The 13,210-nt window shown below is 37.8% G+C and overlaps 1 protein-coding gene across 7 annotated transcripts in view; it reads left to right on the top strand.

Moving 5' to 3' along the window:
- Positions 1 to 13,210, top strand: part of LOC126874390 (protein expanded-like) — a 122,364-nt gene that overhangs the window by 16,340 nt on the left and 92,814 nt on the right. The window contains exon 1 of one of the 7 annotated variants that reach the window (XM_050636414.1): positions 11,104 to 11,345. The exons of the other annotated variants lie outside the window; for them this stretch is intronic. The gene's annotated coding sequence lies outside the window, so the exon portion shown is untranslated. Of the gene's footprint in view, positions 1 to 11,103; positions 11,346 to 13,210 lie in introns of those variants that run through there. 7 annotated transcript variants of the gene reach the window in all.

Here is a 13,210-nt window from a genome sequence, read left to right as displayed (position 1 = left end):
AAAAATTTTTCGTTCGAGGCTTTGTTTTCGAGAAAATCGACTTTGAATTTTCGCTCGGTACGCGTGCACTTTATCACGTCTCGTTATAACGGATCTCACTGTAGATCGTTGTCTTGATGGAAAAATTAAAAAAAAAAAAGAAAAAATTAAAAAAGAAATTTTTATTCTATATTTTCGACTTCTTTTTTCGTGTAGAATCATCCCCTTTCCGCTTGTACCACCAGTTACCAACCACCCTGTATATAAATTAAAGTAACGAATATAAAATATAGAATAAATACTATAAAAATTAATCAATCACAATTCTTTTAATTTATAAGCGAATGGAATTCCAGTTAGACAGGACTAATGTATAAGGGGTGTCTTAATTCAATTGAAAATCCGTACATAAAGAAAGAGTAATAGAACATTTTCAGACGATATTCTCGGTTGTATTCAAATATTAAATACCAAAGTCCTAGAATTCCAGATGCTTCGCACTCGTATGTGCTTTGTATTTGTGCACTGACTGTAATATTGGAAACACCGAGATTTTCAGAACGAGTCGATACATTCTAATCTAATTGCGCTCTCATTCGTACAGTCTGGCCCGTATATTTGCTCACTGGGTATGGCTCATAAGGCGTTAAAATAGTCTTAAAATGAAGTGATTAACGTCCAACCTCGCCTGACGAACGAGATACGATCGTGTGTTTCGAACTGCATATTCACGGACCGTGCAGGTGACTTTTGAATACATATTTACGGGTCACCCCATATTTTGAAAAACGAAAGAAATTCTGGATAGGAAATATTGACTAAGAAGGGTGGTACTTTTTGCCTATTTTGCGATTCCTCGCGTTATCAGGACAAGGCGATCGCGCATAGAACGGTTCGAATAAATTTGCACGGCGCGGTGCGGCGCCCCGTTTACGTTCGCGCGTTGCTTTCTCTGTAGCTTTCTTAAAAATATCTTCGTTCCCCTACATGGAATTCGACCATCCGGCAATACCGGATCGGCTCCCTCGTGGCCGACACGGACCTGTCTTCGAATTCAGCTAACGTAGACCGTCCACGTCCGCGACGTCCACCCACGTAGTGGCCGAAGAACAGAAACGAAGGAGAGGAAGGAAGAGGGAGTGGAAGTTGTAAATAGTATGGTGCCTTTTCTGCTTCTGAAAATTCATTGCTTTTTGCGCCGTTTTCCACGGCGGGACTATTAACGGCGCACTCGAGCGCCCTACGGAGTCGCGAGTTATATGACGGAATTTATACGTACTTAAACGCACTATTATCGTCCTTTGCACGAGATCGCGTGGGCGCGTGTGACAGTAACTGCTGGACTTTGCGGGAAGACGTGACACACGATATACATTCGAAAGTCCATGTCAGCCTCTCGAACAGTCCACTCCTTTTCATTTTCGTTTTTTCTCCGTTTATTGCGAAAAACTCGCGACATTGCAGAAGAATTCAGGGTGATTGCCCATAGTTAAATGCGAGGTTAATACGTATTTAGAATATTTTGCTGGTGCAACACTCGCAACGTAAATTTTGATGATGTCAGGGGAATAATCTTGGACTATTCACCGATCGTTTATCTTTCATTTATCTGATATTTTATTCTTGCTATCTTATTACGTTATTACACGCATAGCTTTTATATGGAATTAGATTAATAGCAGCGTGCAAGTGTACTGTATTTTTAGCATAATAGTATATTCTTCTTTCTGCTTTTATTCTTGCAGTACATCAAAGACACGTTATTATTATTGAACATTTTGCACGAATAAGTAAATTGGTATAAATGTTCTTGTTTCATCTTGCGTACGATATACGAAAATAGAACTTTAAATTGACATTGATAGCGTTGATGTATTAGTTGGGAGTCTGTATTGGTCTTTTAAAGCGATATTGGTGTCTTTTATTTTGATGGGTTTTATAAGCGATTAAGATCGAACACGATTTTTAAATCGTACCGAATGGGTATCGAACGATTACCAGCGACGTTACTAGAAATTAAAAGGTTTCGGATGACGCCGGCTGTGAAATACATGAAATATTCATACGTGATATTCGTGGCATCCTCTCGAACGTATCGTGAGTATCGAGAAACTTGGGTAGCCGGTGAAAGTACAGACCTCTGGTACCTACCAGCGTGTTGTTCTATACGTGGACACGTACGTTTTAAAATAATAATGTGACATGTGGTGTGAATGTACCGCGGAAACACTTTTCTCGATTACGTGTCACATAGAAAATCAACGTAAACACGTACACATCTTCTCTCATTCATAAATACCTGCTCGTTTCTCATTACAACGCGATTCAGACATAATTATGACAAAACAATTTCTAATAAATAACTACGGCTTGAAATTATAATTCATAATTCATCATTGTCTTGTTACAATTTAGTAAGGTACTATACGTATATGACATGCATATTACGTATATGTATGTGTGTAGTTGTAAATTCTACGCGAGAAAAATCGATGTTTTGGGTGGATTCTGTAGCTGAAATTCGCAGGATCCAGGAAACGTCGGGTCTTTCGCGGTATTAATCCGAACCTGGATACAGGGTGCAGTATGCACTCGGAATGCAGCTCTCAAAGTGGGCTGCTCTTGGCTATCGGCGTGCATCGTGGAACTTGGCTACCTGGTGAAAGTACCTCCACCTTCGCAGCGTTGTGCGTGCATGTACATTGTATATCGATGCGCGTATTTACAAGAATTGCGCGCACACGATCGTTCTGTCTCGTATATATACGAATGTAGGCATGAGGTGAGATACTGCCAGATAGCGTGGCACGTAGTGTCAATGTACTCCATTGTGTCATCCGTCACGGGCTGTGAGATAACGTGGTTTCCGTAGCGATGGCTATGACCTGACCTATCGTTCCAAAGAAAGAAACAATTCGTTGGACGAATTGGAGGAAAAATGCTTGCTAGGCATATCATCATACCGTGTTCACTCTTGAATTCGTGCTTATAGCTCCTAATTGAAATTCCGATTGATCGCCTGATAAAATGGAAGTAGGTAAAGAGGGGACACAGAAACATGATTAAACCTTTGGCACACGTAACTTTTAGAGTGCTAAAAATACAAAATTCAAATTCTAATATAATCTTCCAAAGATTATATTTAACGATCTTTATTATAATTTACTATCTGTAAAAATTATCTTTTTTAAATAATTAACTCATAATAATAAATCAATATTTTTGGAGATACTGATTTTCTAATTAAAAGGATGATATAAAAATTACCAACTTCTGATTCCTTCGTCGTTAGGATCGCGACTCGTTAAATTGTTTGGAAAGTTTGTAGCGATATTCAACGGAAGATTCAATACTCTATTAAATAATATATGCGTGTTTCTTTCAATGCTTCTTTTTCGAGAAATTTTTTATAGATTTTAGCAAGCAACTTCTTCAGATAGATTTTACTCGAATTTCTTCAAGTTCTTTAAGCATTGAATTATAATTATCTTATAATAATAATTATATAGTCTTATAATCGAAAGAATTTTATAAAACCTAGAATACGTGATAGTGAACGTTACCTCTCAATTATTGGTACTGGGGATGATCATGATACTTCACGTTAAATTAGAGCTTGGTTATTTGTGATATTTAAGGTACTTAAAATACGCAATGTATCCTATTGATTAACGTAAGACATAGAATATAGATTAAAATAAAGCGATCTTTCCTTAAGTCTTATTCGACGAATGGAACTGAACGTATCTTTTACGATAGCTTTACGATCGATAGAGCTTTTCGATACTTATGGCCTGACTTTACCTTGATAAAAACAAAATCTTTATAATTGACTAATTTCAGATGTTTCTCTTTAATTTCCCTTAATATTCAACTAAAATGACGACCCCTGTATTTTATTCGATTATACTTTTATTAAAGTATCGATCGTTAGTTCGCTACATTTTTCGAACCTTATACTTTTCATGAAAATAACTGGAAATGATAATATGTATGATATTCGGTTACTAAGCTTATCTCACCGAAGACCTATTGCTATTTATTATGTACTTTCTTCAAATCCACCCGATGCGAAGTTCCATTTTCAATGTATCAATTACGTTACGCACAAAATGGTCGAGCATCGATGAACATCACATCCCTGTTCGAGTTTCACGTTACACTGGGATCGGGATCGCGACGTGCGGCAACGTGTGGAAACTGTTACGCCGAGATTCCGAGAGTCCACGTGGGTCTAGAGAAGGAGCGTTCTTCGTTCCAATGTCTTTTGAATCACCTGGCCGATTAATGTTCGCATTTACATCGAGGCAAGCGTCTATAGTCTAATTAATACGGCGCCCGGTGCAGCATGCTTCAAAGTGTGATTATCTTGCCCCGTCCACCGACACGATAGGTTATATCTGTCAATTTATCGCCGTTTACTTAACGCGCTTGCGCCTGCGCGGCCCTGCGTGCACGTGTATGCGAGTAACAACACCCACGCATACAACCTTTCTCCGGTAATGTACGCGCATGCGCACCACTTATACGCCCAGCGAAGCATAATCGAGCATAACTCCCTTATACATTACTTACTTTACGCGACAAGCGTGTACCACATCCCCGGTCATTACGTCGACTTATGCCCTATGCAACGAGCTTGTGCTGTGCGTGTATTTTATCAACACAACGCGACGTGACGATCTTTAGTTATCTTTACGCATTCCAACTTTCTAGGCGTGGACCCAACTTCCACGGCGCGCCGCGTCTCCTACGCCTTTTGTTCCATCATTTATCGTGGTAACAGCGTGCCTGTGCGGCGTTCAGCTTATTGGCGCCATTACTTTGTAATTAGCGTTCCTTAAAGTTGCGCGTCAAAAGAATGTATCTACCTTTTTGTTTATACAAGTTGGACGGCGTTGATTAACTTGTTCGTGAGATGTAATGGACGTTTACCGCCCTCTACCACTTATGGAACCCTCCCGTTTGTTTGCAGAACCATTTTACGAAGCTTCTGTAACCCGACGTTCTTTTTTCTCGTTTTTTACTTTTAATTAACGTTGGCAAATTTTGGGGTTAATAATAGCATACATTGATAGTGTGTACATGCTTAACGATATTTTCGTTGTGAACTTGTTTGAGGTTATTAATTCTTATAAGTCGAAAGTGTACAAAATGACTAGAAGAACGTGTTTCTTATAAACAGTCTAAAGTCTAATTAGCGTTGACTAATGTACGTATAAAAGTGTTATTATACGTATACGAAGATCACAGGAGACAAAATATGATAAATACGTCTTTAATTTTGGTGTAATTCTATTATTAGGATATTATGACAAAATGGAATATTTGAATATAAATTACTATAACATAGAAGTAAAAAGAATCTGTTATTTCCAGAGATACAGAGAAGTTTACTTTGTAAGAAGTTTTGTACGTACCGATGTATAAATAATTAGGTATAAATTGTAGAGATAAAAGGTATACATAATTGTTAATACGAACAATGTTTTAGTATCTTTCTATTTCAATATTACGACAAATAATATTTTTAAGGTTACGAAAAGAGAAGAAAATACATGTTTAGTCCCAAAATGAAGTAAAAGGGGAATATTTGCAACATTTGGATTAATTGACACGTTGAATTTTAACACTACTCCTAAGGTATAAAATGTAACTTATTACTACATTTGCAATTTACTTTTTATTACAAATTTTCATAAATTATAAAAAATTAAGTTGATATCCATATAACGTCGTAACATAGTATACTATCTTGTAACAACTGACCGCAGTGTAAACTGTCGGTGACGTGTTCTGATCTTAATTCAAAAGTCTAGAAAAGGACGAATAATAGCATGTAGGATAAAGAGGGATGCTACGACGGAGAAATACGTTTGACCGAGGGGACATAATATCCGAGTAGTTTGCCGAGGGCAAACACGAGGGCGACACGACCCCGAGGCTCGAAGAATTCGGCTCTTGGATCGAATTGACCTGCGTGCCTGTGGCTTCTTGCCAACCGCGCCGCGTTGCGCTGTTGTGTGGCTCATTTTTCTGCCCGTGCTTTAGGATCTCTGTTATTAAACTGGAATGGCACAAACGTCGTTATACGTTAACCGTATGGCTGCTGTATCCGGGAACTATCAAACTAACGACGCCTCACGTGCGGCCGACTGGCCTAAAAATAGACGGTAGTCCCGCCATATAATTACGATCTCGGATTCCAGGATGTGGTCCAGGCGATTTAATTCGACTCTCTTCTTTCTGTTGTCGACGTCCGTGGAACGCCAATCGACGTATCCGTGCAACACACCAAGTCCCCGGTGGGTTCGCTTAGATCGTAATTTGAACTTCGTAAAATCGTTGCATTTGGCCTTTTCTCTGAAACCTGGTATACGTGTGTACGAAAAACTTTTTTAATGGGGTGCGGGGCAGATTCCACCAGGACTTTTTTGTAGTCGTTTAAAACGTAGACTGACGTCACGTTTAATTGCACGTTCGAGTGATCGTTTCGCATGTTCTTATTTGGAACGTGTCAAATTGTTTTCTAGGAAATACTCATTTAACATATCTTGCGCCAGGTGGGATGTTGGTTGATGATGGTAATCGACAAGAGTAAGATGTTTATAAGGTTAAAACATGTTTGTTTGTTACATTGTTTGCTGTATCGTTGAAGTAAGACAACTGGAAGAGAAGACTTTAATATCTGGAATTTAACGGATATTCCGTTTTTCTCTGATATTTAAGAAAATATTCTTTAGCCTAACACTTCGTTTTGATTTAAACTAGTTTCAAAATCTTTATTCAACGAAAGTCTTTCAAGTCAAGATTTTCCAGAGTTCCTTCTATGATTATCGTACATGACAGTTTTTATTCTAAAGTTCAATTAAAAAAAAAAAAAAAATTTATAATTAATTTTGAATTAAAAACCGAGCTTGCAACATCAGTTTATTTTTCCAATGAAAAGGATGACATTACAGGAGCACTATGAAAGAACGACGAAAATAGTACGGAATGGTACTAACACGTTCACTGACGATCAGATTTTCATTATCTACGATGCCATAAATACGAAGCTAATAAACAATTTTTATACGAAACCAATTTCTATATCTTAGAACTTTACGCGCGTACCTTATATAAATTATCGTAAAAACTTTTCTCTACTGGGCATCACACACACGTATGTATATGGTAAAAATACCAACTCGGATTCGAAACGTACGCAATGAATGCTTGAGTTAGCTTGTGCCCTCGGTCATTGTCTTGTCGAGATTCTTCTGCAATGAAATACGGTTATCGTTCTGTCATGTCCACGAAGAAGTTCCAGGCGTTTAACCGTACGAAACGTAAATTTCAAGCGAGCAATTCGAGCCTCGCTTTAAAATATCATCGCGTCTACGTGTCAGTAGATTCCAGGTAATTAAGTTGCACTTACGCCACGTTCGTTAATATCGCTATTAGACGTACATTAAGCCACGTAATTGAAGTATTACATCTTTGGAATGCGTTGCGGTGTATCTGGCTGCGTTAATTGCCATGATAAAATTTGTTTTTCCGCGACGCTTAAAACCACGTTCAACGCTGAGAAGGTATACTCTTCTCCGGTAAGTTTGATACGGGAACTCTGTACGTGTTTTATGTCATACGGAGAATTTAACGATGAATGGTCCCATCCGCTTTGAAGCGTACGATCCTGCGGTGCATTAGGCTCGCCGAGTATCAGCATTGCTGACGCAGATTACGTGAGTCCATTTGTGCGTCGCGAGGTTAACACAACGCTGTACTAAATTCCTGGTGACGTGTCTGATCCTCGTACACACATAGCGTAGATATGCTCTGTGGAAAATGGATGAAGCAACCAGGCTTTCACGCTTTCTTTTTTACCTCGATATCTTTGATTCACGTGGCTGTATGTCTTCCATTACAAGCCCGATAAGGGATACGATATAAAGAATGTCCACGACATTGGTCGTAACCAATCACGTATTAATTTATACCTTCTTTCTAATGTGGTGAATCAGTTTTTGATCCTTTTCTGTGCTATAAATATTTCTATATACAATGGTTCACCAAGATATCCCAACATTTGCACATATCTTTTACGAATATATTGTGAAACATTTATATAACGTTTATATTTATAAAATGAATAGCCTCGGTCTATTAACGGGGCGTTTTGATCCGATCGATTTTAATTTTGGCTCTGATGTTAATTAGAAACTGACGATTAGATCGTTAAAAAATTATCAATTAAAACGTATATAGATTTAGATTACGCGCTAGGATTTATCACATCTACCGTGTTTGTTTTTAGTAGCTTTTTTTAGTATAGGAAAGATTGGACTACAGAATAATTACTATGGTAGTTGCAAAATAGCGTAATATCTTTTTCAATAATTACTAAACTATATTTAGTCTCTATTCTTATATGTTAAACAATTCTGCGCGAAAGTTGATCGAATCTAATTACATATAACATTAACATACTGTCACAAATATTGTTTGTTTATCCTATCATCATTTCTATCGATACATGTTAAAATGTTAGGAAAACGTTCGTTTTAAAAATGTAATATACCAAAACCAATCTATCAATTGTAAGATATATTGTCCTAATCGTCGTATCAAGCACCAATCACCTTTGCTTGGCTACGACGATTATGTAAAGCTATGTGGCATAAGTATGTATACTACGTGTATTACTTGTATTTTATGGGACATCCTAATATATTTTATCGGGTGATAATTTGTCAACGAGAAAGTTTCGAAACTTGAACTTTTTCGTGCGTCAAGCCGATATCAACGTGCTCGTATGGAACACCTATTCCTGTTTCCCGTAAACAGCGTTTAAACAGTTTTTAACGAGCAATCTGTGCATTCGCGTGCATCCGTACCATTAGGGAGGCCCGTGCATTGCCCCTTCTTTTAGCGTATAGCTCAATAAATTTGGAAAGATGTTAATATATTTCTTCTCGAGCGTAAATCTCTGGCGCAACGCTGCGTTTAAACTGTTTTAAGTAATTATATCTACCTTTCTCTCGCGTTTTATGTCACTTTAATTCACGCTTCATTTTTTGAATACCACCTTTTTTCTTCTTTTCTCGTTCGCTTACTGTTTATTACAATTTTTTACGATAATATGATATAAGGACCGAAACATGTGAGTAATGCGACATCGCACAGCCAAGTATTTGCTTTGTAAAAAGTTGCCCGAGATTGAAATTTTCAAACTCATTTCGAAATAAAAAGGAAAATATTTTTCTACCTAATATTATTGCAGTGGAACGACACGATGACTTCGGACCTTTTATTCGAAAGTTGCTTTTTCTCCAACGTACAATGGTAAATTTTTCTATCGTGTCCATTTAATATATTTATGTGAACGTTACGATAATGTTTCGACTTCGGTTTCTTACGTAACTGTTACGTCAAAGATGAACAAAATATGGTCTAGGTCATGTTCGTCGAAGAATTCAGTAACTTGCTATAATCGAAAAGTAAAAAGCTAGAAGCAATAAACAAATAAAGAAACAATAGGTAAATAAATATATATATCGTGCGCTGGTAGTTAACTTTCACAAAAACGTTCTGTATGAAACATTTTGAAATTCATAAAAATGAAGCATATGATATATACATAAAATCAATCGTATCAATTTATTTAATTTCAGAAGAAGTTGGCATATAAATTTCCCAAAATGTGATTCACGTTTTTTGCGAATTGTCCGCTTTGTATTCCCTCGCAATAGCATTTTCCTACCGTTATATGCACAACTGAAACAGCCGATGGAATATAAATGAGGTTCGATGGTGATCGCGTGGCAAACGACGTACGATTGGTACACGAAATTCTTCGGACGTCGAAATTCTTTAAGAAACGCCTTTACCACTATGCTCGTAAGTGTGAGTGTTCTTACATAATGTCTTATGTACTCCTGCGGCACGATCGAATCGAATGGTCTACTACGGAATGGAATGGAGTGGAATGGAATCGGTTGGAATGGGGCCACACACTCTCGACTGTAAGCTACTCGATCAGCCGTGTCGCTAGGAAAGGACTCGTAACTCGTAAATGTCCCTAAAGAAGGAAAAGAAAAAAAAAAAAAGAAAGAAAATTGACGAGAAAAAATCTCGTCTCACAGTCATTTGGCGAACAGTATAATTTGGTTATTTGAAGTGGCTGGAATGTCGACCTCGTTCAGTTTCTTGTATTCGCAATTTACGCGTTATTAAACGTCGGATAATAATTTTGAATGATTTATGCGAACGTCTCTGTTAATTAGAACTTGCCAACGTGTAATTTCCTCTTTGCGAATAACAAACAAAATACCGTGCTAATTTCTGAATGAACAGAAAATTTACTCTCGCTGGATTTTTACATACGACAAGAACACATAACAAAATTCGATATAGTTCGTTCTCGTACGTTTACGTACGTTTCCAGTTCCTTTCGATTCTTCGATCTTATGTCTTCCTTTTAGTTATCCTCTACTTCTCTATTCTTTAATTTTCGATGGTCTATTTGGTCGATCGTCTAATCAACGCAAACGTTATGAACACATAGAGATAAACTCGTTTCCTTTACCGTTACTATCCTATCCATTTGGTCACTCGTTCTAGGTAACTTTATCTATAGTTTCTCTGATTAGTTTTTCACATGGAATTATCCCTCGCCGGTTGCATCGCCGTTTACAAGACACCCTGTACGCGTCTCGAAGATAACTAACAATCAGATAAATTGTCTCTACCCGTCGCACAACCAGTGCACACTTTATCGGTTACGAGCGTAGCACGATTTTTCAAAGCTTTATTCAGGCAGTCGTCTCTGAAAGAATTGAATGAAAAGAGAAGTTATCACAGCCCTGAAACAGGTAGGACGCGCGGCTGTTGCTTACAAATAGAGAAAGAAGGAAACGTACGCGCGCTTGTTACGTCGCGATGATAAATCAGCGTTTCCTGCGTTACGGTGCATCGCGGCCAAAGGGATGGTAGCAACAAACGGCTGTGTACGCGTCGAAAGTATGGTCATTCGGTTCGCGTGACACGATGAATCGTATGCACTGTGCACGGAGGCCTACTTGAATCTACAATCTACGATGACAGTAAACGTCGCGCCGCGCCGTTACGAACAGATCGGGGCGGACTCGCGCGAGTGAAACGCCGCCGCTAAATCCGTGTGTATCGAGGACGTTGACTTAGTTATGTATTTACGTGAACTTAATCACATAGGTCTGGATGGAAATAGGTTTAAACAAGAGACATACGCGCGCGCGATATGTATTCTTCAAACTGTGAAAAACTGGAGGGTGGTAGATGGTGAAATGGCGATTTTTAGATTTTTTGACAATACACGTGGTCGTTGAACCGAAGATTGGGATTAGGTAAGATACGCAGTTGCATGTTGTATTAAATTAATTCACGTGATAAAACGCGACTTGACACGTTCAACGTGGGAGGATTTCTACGACTCCTACGTCTTGTATTGAAAAAAAAAAAAAAAAAGAATGGAAACAACTTTATTTCACTGGGTTTCCTTAAAAAAGAAAAATAGCTAGAACACACGTCAGATTATCGAGAAATATTAAAAAAGATAATAATAATGTCGATACATATGCATATCGATGTCGTCATTGAAGACTTTTATCCTCGATACGTGTATCGACTTCGCAGTGAACGTGTTAATTGAATTACGTATAGCCTAAGAGACAACGTATCTGTAGTGATGATAAAAATACGAACATCCGCAATTAAGGGTTATCTATCGTGCATACATTTATACGATCACGAAAAATATAGAGTAATTCTTAATTAACTGCATTAATCTCTAGAGGATTTGATTTGAATGAATTTATTTATCTAACGCGATGCAAAAGATGATTATTAATCTGGTGTTTATTATAACGTTTTTTTCTACTTCTTTCGTTTTTGTTAACAGTTAACAGAATAGATATCCCGATCCTTTACAATTACGATTATAATTACTACCTATCTAAAAGGATAAAAAGGATGTAAAAAAGTAAAGTAAAGTAGCAAATGTAATATAAATATAGTGTGACGAAGGTATGATAATCGATTCTTGTTTACCTCAGAAGAATACCAGTGTTCTTTAAGTGTGGTTAACAAATTTAAAGATGAAACAGGTCGCGAAAATATTCGTATATGTAACATACGTACGTACGAAGTCACGAAGTACATTAGACGAGAAACATTAGCAGTCGTCACGTGCCTCGCAAAACGTTGAGCGAACTCCTCGCTCTGTCAACGGATACGCGGCTTAAAGTTCAGCGTGCGTCGTTGTGGTATCCAACAAATTGACGGACAAAATGAAGCGTACGTTTGACGCTGATTTATCGTGCCATTGTGCAAACGTCGAACGCGTCGAACGTTACATGACGTCGTAACTTATTCTATCGAAGCGAATGAACGCGTCTAAGGCGTGTGCGCGTTGATCCTTGATCCTTGAATCGCGTACGGGGTGAAGCGCAAAAAATACCACGAGGAAGATTATAAATCGGACGGGCCGACTGGAAAAAGTAAATGGACCGAGTGAAACATAAAGGGAAACAGGCGAGAGAGTAAGCAAGCGCGCGTGTGTTTGATGAGTTCATCCTGTGTGCTTTTCTCTACCGATGCGGAGCGCTGCATTTTCTTTGACGCGTACAATAGGGACGCGACGAATCTTATCGGACTAGTGGTTTACAGTCGTGGTTTTTGAGAAACAAATTTATTAGTCGACGAATAATCGAGAGTATCGTCAATGTGTATATTCTATGTTCTTCTGTAACTTGTTAAGAAAATCGTTCTATCGATTATGAGTAACGGAAACACATTTTTTTATGGTTTTGCGAAGAAGACGCGATACGCTAATAATAAGATACGAGGAAGCAGTTTTGTCAAAAATAGATATATTTATCCTTCAGTTAATCGATAGCTTATTAAAATACAACGTCGTTTATACGTAACATTAAGAGTTAAAAAAAAATTAAGGCCATCAAAAATTACGAGGAAGTTGGTCATTAAGAATCTTTTATTTGGTACAATGTCCAAGAAATGGATTTATTTGTCTAAAGTGATGTAATTGATTTCAATCTTTTACTTATCGTCTTATTTCTCGAGAAATGGAACGATGTTCTACTAGATTATCGGTCGAACATCGACGATGAATAGGATCAAACTTAAGAATTAGATTAGTTCTTGGACCCCTCGTTTGTTATAACTTCCTGAACGATCGATAGGTAGAAACATT

Source organism: Bombus huntii, chromosome 2 (genome assembly GCF_024542735.1).
Source record: "Bombus huntii isolate Logan2020A chromosome 2, iyBomHunt1.1, whole genome shotgun sequence".
NCBI lineage: Eukaryota > Metazoa > Arthropoda > Insecta > Hymenoptera > Apidae > Bombus > Bombus huntii.
The sequence above is the reverse complement of the archived record's forward strand: the minus strand, read 5'-3'. Positions and strand labels throughout refer to the sequence as shown.